At 37.1% G+C, this 12912-nt stretch overlaps 1 protein-coding gene across 2 annotated transcripts in view; it reads left to right on the forward strand.

The window, feature by feature from the left end:
* Positions 1-12912, forward strand: part of Bsk (mitogen-activated protein kinase dJNK) — a 151569-nt gene that overhangs the window by 24744 nt on the left and 113913 nt on the right. For both annotated transcript variants that reach the window (XM_071715017.1, XM_071715018.1), the window contains exon 2: positions 564-609. The gene's annotated coding sequence lies outside the window, so the exon portion shown is untranslated. The remainder of the gene's footprint in view (positions 1-563; positions 610-12912) is intronic.

Genomic DNA, 12912 nt, shown 5'->3' on the forward strand with positions numbered 1-12912 from the left:
GCGAGAAGTAACAACAGAATTTATCGATAGTTAAGTTAAAGGCAAATGTTCTAATGAATTTAAATCATGACTGACAATGAGAATAAGTAAAAGACCCATCACTTTTTTATTTACATGCATTATTTAATTTGCGCTATCTTGCCTTGCAAAATTCTTAAACTTAAATTTCTTACAATTAATAATTAATTTAAGTATTTTAATACAAAGATTAATCGATTAATGGGTACAAATAATTTTATGGAATATATTTATGATAATTTAAAAATAGTTGCACATATACGTATATTGTTTGCAAAAAGGATATTTTAACATCTTTATTTAATATGCTAAAGGAAGTAGATTCGGCCCTGTGCCTGTGAAAGGATTGCGTTGTCCTCGAATAATTCTCATTAGAGCTTTTCCTCATTCGTCCTCTCATTTCTTCGCGATCCTCTGCCGGAGAACAAAGGAGCGGATTCTCATCGTTTCCCCTCAGACCTGTTGTAATTATTCGATTTCGACATTTGTTTGCCTCGAGTGTCTTGTTAATTCCAGTGACTGATGTCCGAATCTCTCTGTTGCAGGGATCAACAGCGAGGAACATGGGATCCTTCGTGGCATTCTGATTCGGTGAGTCTTTATTTCCATCTTTGCCACGCTAGGAAATTCGTTATCAGCGATCATATCAAAGCAATTACATAATTATGTCATATTAGGGGATTACTCTCAAGTTTGAATAGCGAATAACAAGATTTGTGATAATAAATATATATAAATCTACTTCCGAGAAATTCGAAGAACATAAAGGAAGTTCGCTTGATGTAATATATGACAAGCTTTTATGGATGGACAAACAAAGAAGGATGATTAAAACTCTATTACAAGCTCGAAAATCAGTATCTTCGTTAAGGGTTGTCAATCAATATAAAGGTCGATTCCGAGTGTGTCATCAGCGAATAGATTATTATTATCGAAACTACGGACAATGTTCGGCGATGCGACGTTATCATTTTGCAAGTAATTAATTGCCGACTGACAGGGATTATTATAGAAGTGAAAGATCTCGCGGTGACGCTTCGGACGTGCTCGTCGACCCTGTAATTAAAGTCTTGCGCTTGCATCCCCACTAATGAACAACGGTACATGCATCTTGACGTTATTGATCGTTATTGATGCGAACGCAGACTTCCGGCAAAGAAGTTAAAATCGATCGTTATTTTTAAGTCGACATTTTGCTCAAATTTCTTTAATCTTACAACTTTTATTTCTTCCTTAATTTTCAATGTTTAATTGTTATAAGTAATAATTTTGTGAATATCAAATATAAGTATTTTACGTTAAATTTTCTACGGATTTTAACTTTTATTTATTTCTGATTTGTTTATTTTATAATTTTTATTAAAAAACACGAGAGAATATAGAACACAAGCTCACATATTAATATGGTTAAAAATTAATTAACATTCTGTTTTTTTCGCAACATAATATTTTCCGCGTTATTTCCGAATGTTAAAATATCTGTTTCAATGCTCAATAGTTACGATTGTGAAACTTTTATAACGGATTAATTTTATACGTTGGATTAATTAATTAACGAAACCGTGTTCCGCGAGATCGAAGCATCTCAGTTCGTTCCTTAATTAATAGAACTAATCAAGCGCTCGCGGATAAAAAGCGAAAAGCGACTCAGAGTTCCGTGAAACAACGTGTTCCCCTTTTAATTGGATTATCTATTTCTCTTTTATGTCACACTTTTCGCTTTTTTTAGACTGTGTTGAGTGGAGCTTAGCCTTTGTCACACGTGGTCGTTCCTAATTAGGTAACACAATAGCGTTGATCGAATCAGCGACTGCGACATTTATTTTACATCGATATCGCAATGTCGATAAGGAATTCTATTACAACTTTTTCGAATGGTTTTTTTCTAATTAATTATTAAGAGATCCGTAGATAGTGTCGGAAGATTGTTCGGAATCAAATTAGAATAACTATATAACATTCTGAATAACTGGAACATAATTCTCTAATAGTTAGATTAAGACTTACTGATGATTATGATTAATGTAATAAATAATTTTACTATTAGGAAATAGCTTTCAGAAAATTTGATTACTGCATAATATCATAATTACTTTTATTGATCCTTGATTTTGACATGGAATTTTCCAATAATGGTATTATAATAATTTAAATTATAATTTTAATAATTTAATAAGCTCAAAATTTTATCATTACGGTTATATTATATTATATTATTAAAAAATTAGATGACTAAAAGTATTTTGCTTAAATAATATCGCAATGTCACAATCATCTCTATTATTGATTCTACATTTTTACTTGAAAACTTTTGGATCACTAATTGTTAGAATCTTTTGAAATTGTATCTATACATGTTGTATATTTATCAACTTTTATTGACCTCTTTAAATTCCAATTAATTATTCAAATCCATTTGCATTTCTACAAATCGCGTAGATAAGCTTTCTAATCGTCCAAAAATGCGGCGCGACACGGACGGGCTATTAGCCTGTGCTTCTTCGGGAGCGAGAAGAGCGGTTCTCGCGCAAGCGCAACCCTGTAATGGGAATGGTTATGGATTTTCGGGCATCGCGACCTTCGCGTGTCGACCCACGCTCCTCCTTGTGCTCTGCATATTGTCAACTGACGTTGCTCGTATCGCCGGAGCCGCCACCTCGCGAAGAATCCGGCGCGCGCTTCCGCTCGGATAAACGATCTCTCTTAGCTGTCGTACGACACGTCCAGCCACCCGCGTGGGCTACTCTCATATTTCACCATTGATTGGACATATATAATTTTATCCATTCAAACCATTTTTGTGGGTACGTCTCATACATCTCGTATGTTGGATACGTCACTTACGATTCACGAGTTTAAATCTAATTTCCTCACTTTTTCTGATGTAAGTGTTAAGTTTAATTACCAATAGTCTTGTGAGTTATAAAATGATTGAGAAGAAAGAATTTTATAATTATATAAGTTTTATATATGGAGAGGTAAAAACCACAGTGGTGTAAGTCAAATTTGTAAAAATATTTTCTCGTGTGCATAGATGCAATTTATATATTGTAAAGATTGCATCTATGCACACGAGGAAATATTTTTAAAAATTTGACTTACACCACTGTGGTTTTTACCCCTCCATAATATGGAGTCCATATATACAAATGCTATATAGTTCAGATAATTTCAGGCGGATTTAATGCGGAATTTTAAATTAAAATTTGATAAAATTATATATTTGTTCAAATAATCTTTGTATACAAAATTAGAAAGAAATGTTTTCTTAATAGAAATATCAAAAGTGGTTATCAATTTTGATATTTTTGTTAAGAAAACATTTCTTTCTAATTTTTTATATCAAGATTAAGCGACATTTAAATTTATTACATTTTACACTATTTTACGAGAAGCATATTTAGTATAACGTATTTAAATGCATATTTATTTTTTTGCATTAAAAGAAAAAAATCTCTTACTTTAAATAATGACCGATGTTTACTATGCTGCTATGCAAATAACAGACTTGTTTTTATTGTAGGAAGATACTGTACTTAATACTTTATTAACTTAAATAACCAACTCACAGCAGCTCTGCTAATTCTGCAAACGTGAATTTATTCAAAAAAGCGCTGATGAATAGGCTTGGTGGAGGCAAAAATGCGAAATATGAAAGGAAGCATTCATCCTGGGGGTGGTGTTTCACAGAAACGACTCTCCTCGCGCGCGTAAGCTATTGAAATAGTCGAATAGTCTCTTTTTACACAACCACATGCTCTGCTTGGTTTATGTAGTATATGTATGTCCACCTCGAACAGCACGCGACGAGTGATGTTAGGAAACATGTTTACTTGCGATTTACACCGTCCCAGTCATTTCGCTTGCTCGCTCGCCCTTTGCTCCGTTTTGCGATTCAATGTTTGATCTGTTTTCATCAACATGCTATCCCCCTTTACGCCGAATGTTTCGCGCGTTCGTTGCTGCCGTCGTGTTATCGATATCTCATTACCCGTCTTGAGGAGAGACAAAGTGCCTAACGCGATAATGTAGATAAATGACGGAATTGCTGCCGGAAAATTGAGTTGGAAAGTATTAAGTAACTGCTAAAGATACAGGGAAATCTAAGCACAACATTGTTGGCTGTTTCAGAAAGTTTTAAGAAGAACGGTGAGCCTGTTTTTGCTTATTATCCTTTTAGTGGTTTCATAACTTGGTGACTATCTTGTTTTATTTGTTAAATAAGAAGATAAGTAAGGAAAGATGGAGATCGCTTGTTGATTTGGTTAACATGCTTATTAGACCATTAGTTGAGTTTTTTATGACGGCACATAAATATTCGAAGTTCCACCTTCAATGAGTACACTGCACAATTTACAGCGGAATATAAAAGAGCTGTTTTATTATGTTATCTTACGTTCAACAAATACGGTGGTTGGCGCGTTAAGTCCACATGTTATTTAGCTCTTCTTTTTTCACTGGCGAAGCTCGGAAGTCGACAGCTTCCCCTTTGCAAACAACCGCAGAATCGCGTGTCGCGGCTATAGTTAGTCACGCGATAGAAGGTGGATGTTAAAGCCGAGCGTTCTTTCTTGTTCAGGACGATGCACTTTCGGGAGGCCTCTAGAGGCAATCGAGATTTGCAAAGTAACGATCTAAAAGTTACTCCTGCATCTCTCGGTAGTTAATAAAACGTGAAGTTCATGTTTTTTTGAATTTCATTATTTCATTATTTAATTTATCGCGTAATTAGCAAAATATTTAAAGTGTAAAAAGTTGAAATATCAGGAGAATTTTGCTTTTCTTAAAGCTTTGCCGATATTTTTTTTCCAAAATATGTTATTAAAATATTTTACGTCGACATTCGATATTGTGAGAAAAGCTTATTTTAATTAAATTTCCGTAAAAAAAAAATACCATATCGAATTTCTCAAGGAATCTACACTCCAGGGAGACGTATTGAGCACACTTCTCCCAGTGTACACTGCTCAATTCTTATCTTACCGGAAGTTGCACGGACACGTGCCAAGCGTGGGTTTCTGCTTACAGTTTCACGACTATGATTGACATCGCGGTTAGGCGGTTTCCTGGAGGATTTGATGGGACTTTATAAACGCTTCGGGCACTTCTCGAACAGCTATCGTCCGTAAATACCCTCCGGGGTCGCATCTCTCGGAGCCTCACGCTCTAAGTCTTGTAATGACCCCTCTTGTGCGATGACGATGACGACGAGTCCGCTCTCTTTCCCTCTCCCACCCCCCTCACACACACACACACACACACACACACACACACACACACACACACACACACACACACACACACACACACACACACACACACACACACACACACACACACACACACACACAAACACACACACACAGGAGTTCCCATCAAGCAGAGGGTCTCGCTTGGTTTGCGAGCTGGGCGAGATCGAACATGATACGAATCAATAGCGAGAAAGAGAGAGAGACGATCGACGTCGTCGTCGTCGTCGCCGCTACTCCCGAGGTTGCGGAAGTTTGTTAGTGATGTGTGACGTAGACAGGGTGAATATGGATGAACGCGAAGATGGAGGGATTCACGAGGGGATGGTGAATGCGAGAGAATATAGGACATAGGTCTGGTGAGAAAAATGCTTGCGAAAAGTATAATACTTGTCCATTGAGAATTCTGTTGCACTTGCCCGCGTCCGTTTTCATTCATGATGCGGAGTCGTTTTAAAATTAAAGGGTCTTGAATCGACTCGCTGCCCCTATTGACAAATGAAATAGAATCGCATTCGCACGGTCCAGCGCACGGCAGTTAAAGGCTTCGATGAACTCCTCTAATTGAACAGAACAGTTTGTGTAAGTGATCAAAAACAATGTATTTATATATAACAATGCACATTCCATATTTCGTGGGAGCATATAACCGTGAAGGAGTGAAGGCCCTTGCACAATGCCAGACAACAGAGGCAATAGAAACAGAGAATAGAAATCATAAATCACGTATAAATGCAGAATAAACAGTGGCACAGGCAATAGACACAGAGTTTCCGTCACGTTGAAAATTCTGTGCCTATTGCCTGTTGCCAACCAATCATAGCATTCGAATTTTTTAGGTTGTAATTAACGAATTTTTGATTATTTCCCGTTCTTATTGCCTGTTGCCTGGCATTGTGCAAGGGGCTTTAAACAACTCCGCGTTTTATTCCGCTACCTATCATCCCCGTAATCTTCCCTCGTGCTGGAACATAGAGACGCATCGTGGCGAGATGCTAGTACGGCGGGCTATCTTGTCGGAAATTTTTCTCAGGAGCACGGAACCAGTCGAGCGTGCGGATCGAAGGTGTCTGCAGGTATTCATAGAGTGCATTCGTCGAGTGGCGGATGCGGTAAGGGGACGCGAGGCTGGGAGGGTACCGGGCGGAATAATCTCGTGCGCGTTTTCCTTGCGGCTCGCATCAGCCTTTCAATTTTCTGCGAGTGTAATACACATCCGGCTTGCGCTTTACCTATGCCTGAGCCGAGTTTCATTTCGATCGCACAATCGCGATTCATCGAGCTTAGCGTAAAGGAAACTGGAGTATAGAGTGTGCTTTTTAATTGTCGCAACCATTCTTTACTATCTGTGAGGAGAAGAAACGTATAGTTTGATATTTTTGGTTATTTGAATGCATATATATGGAACGTTAATTCATTAAAATAAAAATTTATTTATTTAGAATGTGTCATAATACGTGATATATTTTATAATATAATTGAGAAGAGTAAAATACTTGTTTATTACAATTAAATATTAATACTTACCAGTTTTTATGAAAGTATGCATACGTTGAACGATAATTTATTAAAATTTATTTAGAATTTATTTATTAAAATGACAACTTAATTGAAATATATTTACACTCTAAAATAATTATTTATTAAAATTTTAATCGATGTGATTGAAGAGATTTAATATTTTTTGATATCTTTACATACAATACGACAATATAACAATCTACGAAATTGACAGAAGTTATTTTTCTAATTTTTGTAAAATTCTTGCTATGTGAATAGACAAAATTCTCACTATCACAATTGGAAATAAGATAGAAATCAGAAGAGTTTAATTAAAATAAACTAAAAATAAGAAATATTAGCTGCATATTTTCAGGTATATCAAAATTTTTATTAAACAAAAACATTGCAAAAAATAATCCGCGATTATAATAAAACGATATATATCTGCTAAGTAGAAACGGAATGCGAGAAACAGACTCATGTCTGACCATGAACACGTCTCTATCACTGTTGCGTTCAGTCGACTCGCGCGATTGTCTTTCTCCGCTTTCAAGAGCGAGTTTTACGATTTAGTGCAACGAACGTATAAACATCCGACCACATCCGACGGTGACATAAGCATGATCGAGTCGGATACTCGAATACGCGTGTTCGCCGATATTTATGAGTATACCGTGGGAAGAAAACGCTCTGTTGCGATTACGACGACGACGCTGCAACCGGTGTATATCCCGTTAATGGACGTTTGTGTGTGCATGCGTGTAAAAGCTACACACGCGGAGGATGATCCGGCGGTCGAGAGCCGCGGGCTGCGGTACTCTGCGGCAATACGCGTCGCCATCTTGGTTTATCGATCTCGTTGCCTACCCTTCGCCCTCGTCCTCTTCAGTCAGCCCCGACCCTCCACCGTTGTTCGTTCACCCTCTCTTCCCCCCGTGCAATCCTCTTTCTTTTCCGCTCTTCTTTCTCTTCATGTCCGCTCGACCTCGCACGCGCGCTTTCTCTTCCGCTTTTGTTCCGCCCGGCTTTTTGTCCTCGCGTAAGCTCGCGTGCGCGCGGATGAGCATCGTTAACGTCTTCTGCTGCGCCATATTCGTCAAATTCTTGGTCGTAAATTGAGAATTCTGTGTGCGTCCGGTATCCAACAACGGAAATACCATTCGGGAGAGAAAAATAATGGTCGTTGTTTTTTATATTGAAAATGTTGTACGAGATCGTTCAGAGCTTGCTTGAAGAAATTGCATTTGTGTGATGTAACTTTTTAAATTTTAATATTACATCCGTCTCTTGAATATTTAACGATAAAAATGTAAGAAATTAAAGTTAAATTGAAGTTAAATTTCGTAACTCACATTCTTAAAACTCAATTCGCTAAAAGCCTTTATAGTTTTCAGTCACTTGCGACTTAAAAACCATTTGCGTTTCTACTTCAGAACAATGATCATTCTTCTCACTTTTGGACATATACTTCGGAGGAATTGTACTTTCGAGTTAGAGTTCGTATAAGCTGAACATAAATGTCGTTTGCTTCAATCTACTTTTCTCGAAATATCAATAGCGATTAAAGTTTTAAGGAAAGAATTAAAACTAAATGACAAGAATAAAAGCTTATTCTTGATCTTACTTTGCAATTAAATTATTTTTATTTTTATTTGCAAATTAATTATAAAGAAATTTAATACTGAAAAAAAATTCAATATTTATAGGTATTCTAATGAAATCTTTGATACTGTGCTTTCTAATTTTGAATTTCTAAATACTCGATTTCTAATAATTTTCTTTTTTTTTCGACAATTAGTCGTATCCAATTTTAAACATCCATTTTGCTTATTTCTTTCTCTATCAGTATTCCGTACCAAAAACTTTCATAAAGTGAGGACAACCGCGTTCGGACCCCTTCGCGCACAGGCTCGTCTTTCCAACGTTGTTTGCGATTCAAGTCATGCACATTGCGCGCGCTTCATTAATTAATAAACACCCCCTCGTCGGCGCAGAGCGCACCCCGGAAGAGCCGCTCGGCCGACAACACCCTCTCGCGTGCACTCGTTTGCAGTTAATTGTCGCGGCGGTGCACCGCAAGATGAACGCGAAACTTAATAATAAAATCTCGCTGATCCTGGTTCACGGATCCTTGTTAAGAAAACGCGGCATGAACAAGCGACTAATCAGGCAAATTCGTGGCTTTCACGGCGTAAAAAACAAATAAGATCGAGATATATTCTCGAAGAGAAAGAGAGAGAGCCTGAGCGCACTGCAGCCTTTTGCGATTAAGAAGCTAGAAAAGACCGCGCGAAAAGGAACTTCGTAATTTAATCTTATTGTTAGTAACTTTAGCGTGTGATACAGAGTCTGAAATAAATGAACAATTTGATTACCTTCTTTTTAACTTTATATTCGGTGTAACATGTTAGGACAAATATTCTTAACAAAGTTAAGGAGCTTATACTACTGCACGGACAATATTTCACGATTTACTCGTAACACGATTATCGCAGCGATAAAAATTACGAGGTAAACTCTTTCTGTCACGGACAGATTTCTCTCAGAGGTAAAATGGATGAGGAGGATTCCATAAGATAGTGTAGGGCCCTGTCTCGAGGGCTGCTCGCGCGACTGCAGAGGGGACTATAATAACAATGACTAGTGACTGTTATTCGTAATACGATAACGACCCGTGCGTTTCGAGGTGTCCGCGCAATTACGCGAGCATCTACGAGCGCGAAGCTCGATACAAATTGCCTAGGGCGAATCATACCTGCGTAGCTTCCGCAATCGTGAGCGATGGGTGTACCTAATTGGCGGATTAGACTGATGCATAGGGAACGTCAAGTACGTTACGTCTTACGAGCTGCCCTTCGGCAGAGATGTCGACTCAAGGGAAAATAATATACGCATAATTGGAAACGTAATTGTGTATTTCTTAGGATCTTATAATATTTTTTCTTTGTAGATAATTATATCATACACAATATAATATAATCATATATATATTATATTTTTTTTATTTATTTCACGTCGCCTGAGAAAGACGTTCAAACTATTGTTAATCGGTTATTGCGATAAATATTACCACATGCCTCAGTGCAGTCGAATTGGTACGACACTTTTCACGGAATGAGGAAGGTTCCAGGTTCGAACCTTGGCTGAGGTAATATTTTTCGTAATAAATTTTTTACAGTTTTTTAGATGCTTAGCGTTAAATCGAAAGTTAAATCAAATTGATTTAATTAGAGGGGAGGGAGAGGGTTTTACTCCAACGATAGCTGTGTTGTAAGTCTACTGACAAGTTAGTTTATTAAGGTTGGAAAAAATATATGTGTAATACACAGAAAATATTAGCTAAAATCCAAGCTCGGACCGTAAATGGCTTATTTAATATTGATTGATTATATAATTTTTATTATATTTTGATATACATTATATTATTAATAATTTTATAAATTGCTTAAAAATCGATCACTTTCGTTTTTTTCTGCTTCTCTCCTCGTGAGAAGATGACCCAGACATACCGGCTTAGCAGGTCGCTGATTTAAACGCTGATTTAGATTCCCGGGAAAATCGGAAGAGGACACATGTCTGAAGAGAATTTCACGCTCGGTAAACGTGGCATAAATCGAGAGCTCGGCTGAGAGGCCCGGGCTTCGCCCAGGCTTCGTGTAACTCGGTAAGCTTCTTATTGTCGACATCCGACGATTCGATCCGATGCTCGGGTCTGGTTCTGGTCTGGTCTGGCTTGGCCTGCGTTGAACCAGCCAAAATGCATAAAGATACTTACGACACTTCCATATTTAGTATTGGTATTTTCCATTTAGTTATAGAAGTTTCCAAGTGCCGCTGTGCAACATTAAGAACCAAGTATGAGGGGGAAAAAATGTTATATTGCAAAAACAGAGAAAGTTGTGTGGAAAAAGTTTTAATAAGAACTGCGATACTTTAAATTTGTAAAAAATTATACATTTTCATATTATTTCAAATTTATTTTTTGTTTTTATATACTTTCTCAATTGACTTCGCTCGACTTGAATTTACTGTACCCCTGTACAGAAAAAGTATGTTTAAAAGATTATATTCTTCGGTTTTTTAATATAGATAAATGAATTTGCATACGTCACGCCGATTGTGTTATTTTAAATTGCAGAAAAGTATTGTGCAAATTATTTTTTCTAATAATGTATTATAAAATTATACAATAACTATAATAGTCAAGTTTTATAATAACAATGTATTAAATTTTCCACACTCTCTTCTCGAAAGCTACGCTTTTTTCATAAAGTTCCTTCGGCATTCTCCTCAATAGATATATCGTTGTGCCTGAAGGGTTTCATGTCAAGTATCATCCGTAATCGCGATGTACGACAGGATCGCTTTTGCCGGGTGTCTGCCGTTCAGTTTCGGGAGTGCGCGTCTTTGCCGAGCGAGAAACTCGCTTATCGTAGTCTAGACTGGTCAAATTGGTAGGCCCCCGAGGACTACCAAGGGGGAGAACACTAAGGCGTAGTCCGACAGACTGGCAATGGGAGAGAAGACCCTGCGGAAGGAATCCGTCGTGGCATCCGCCACATCTCACGGTTAACGCGCGTCGACGCGAAAGGGATCGTTAGCCACGGTATGCTAGACAATAATAAACAGTAGCTTGCCACCGCCCCGCCGTCATGGCTGAATGTTAGTATCGTCATGATAACTGATGGCTGGTGGCCCGTGTAATCACAACTCTCGCTCTTTGCACCGAAAAACGAGCGACAATCGCAGTTGGCCGAGCGCAATAATAAAATCCTGCTATCGTGTTCAGAATAATTGGAGAGATTGGGATAACGTCGAGGATGTGTGTGCGTATGTGTATTATAACTGACTTTTGCAGTTTGAGACAATTTTTATAAATGAGAGAGAGTCGATGTTGCCTTCTGTTTTTATTTTAATCCTGTAATTGAATACTGTTTAACGAATTAAACGATTTTTTCATGTATAACAATGAAAGGGGGATAATTAAAATTTAATTCAGTTAAATTTTATTACTAAGAAAACGTAAAAATTTAATGTAATTTAAATTTTGAAGACTGGGAACAAATATAATACAAATTACTGGTAGATTACAATTTAACTTATTTTCAAGAGTGACGAAATATAATTCAGAAATGATATGTGCTATTTCGTATATTCTTTCGTTTCATTCGCGATTTTCAGCATTTCGGAAGGTATGTAGAGGGATTATCATAAGTCGTGCGTGTATTAGTAATTTAGGATGGCCTAATTTCCTGCGTCTCACAATGTTTCCCTGGTGTTTCCCGTGATAAGTAATTTAATTAGGAAACGGGCGAAACTGATCAACGTGATAGTCACTTCTCGTATAATCGAGATCGCACTAATTTGGGATGTCTTGCATCTGTCCGGCCGCAGCTTGTCGGTTCCCCACTGATCGGATTACCTGCGAGACTACCGTCGGTTATATGGAACAAATGTATAGAATGTTTCTGACGAACCGCATTTCCTCTTAGCAATGACCGCTATGTGATTGATTACTTCTGAGAAATGCTGGTAAAAAGATATGCGTTTAATAACCATTCAGTTTAAACCGATGTAATTATAAATTAATTAAATTTATTAACGGAAATAAAGGCTTAAATGAATTAATTAAAATTAAATTACTGTGCTATTAATTCGATAATCGCGTGATTGATGATGATGATCCGTAAAATGATGAATTCTTGTGCAATTAACTGTAATTTTGTCTCATTTAAAGTATATTGCAACTAGATATGTCTTGTAATTTATCATTGAAAATAAGTGGTAAAATTACTTCGAAACTATATCGTTAATTCTTCTCTATCAAGATTTACTTTGTGTAATTCTTTTCAAATGCTATACAACTTTGATTTTGCGTAAAGTATATTGATGATTGTAATATAAAGGTTGTCGCGAAATGTATATTTTGATATCTAATACTGTGGCACAGATTGCTATGGCAAATCATGAATGTTTCATTCGCGCCAAGAAGGTAACATAAACGTCATAACTGTCAAGTGTAATTTTCACCTTGACGGGCGTTTAATCTGCTAATTTGGCAGATGAAGGACAATTCGTTAAAGACACCAGGTTCAGAAGGGTTTCGATGTACATTAAATATCAAAGTTGAGATCTTTACATA

This window comes from Temnothorax nylanderi, unplaced genomic scaffold, assembly GCF_030848795.1.
Source record: "Temnothorax nylanderi isolate EJ_2023f unplaced genomic scaffold, tnyl_v1.0 TNYL_tig0152_pilon, whole genome shotgun sequence".
NCBI classification, from domain to species: Eukaryota; Metazoa; Arthropoda; class Insecta; order Hymenoptera; family Formicidae; genus Temnothorax; species Temnothorax nylanderi.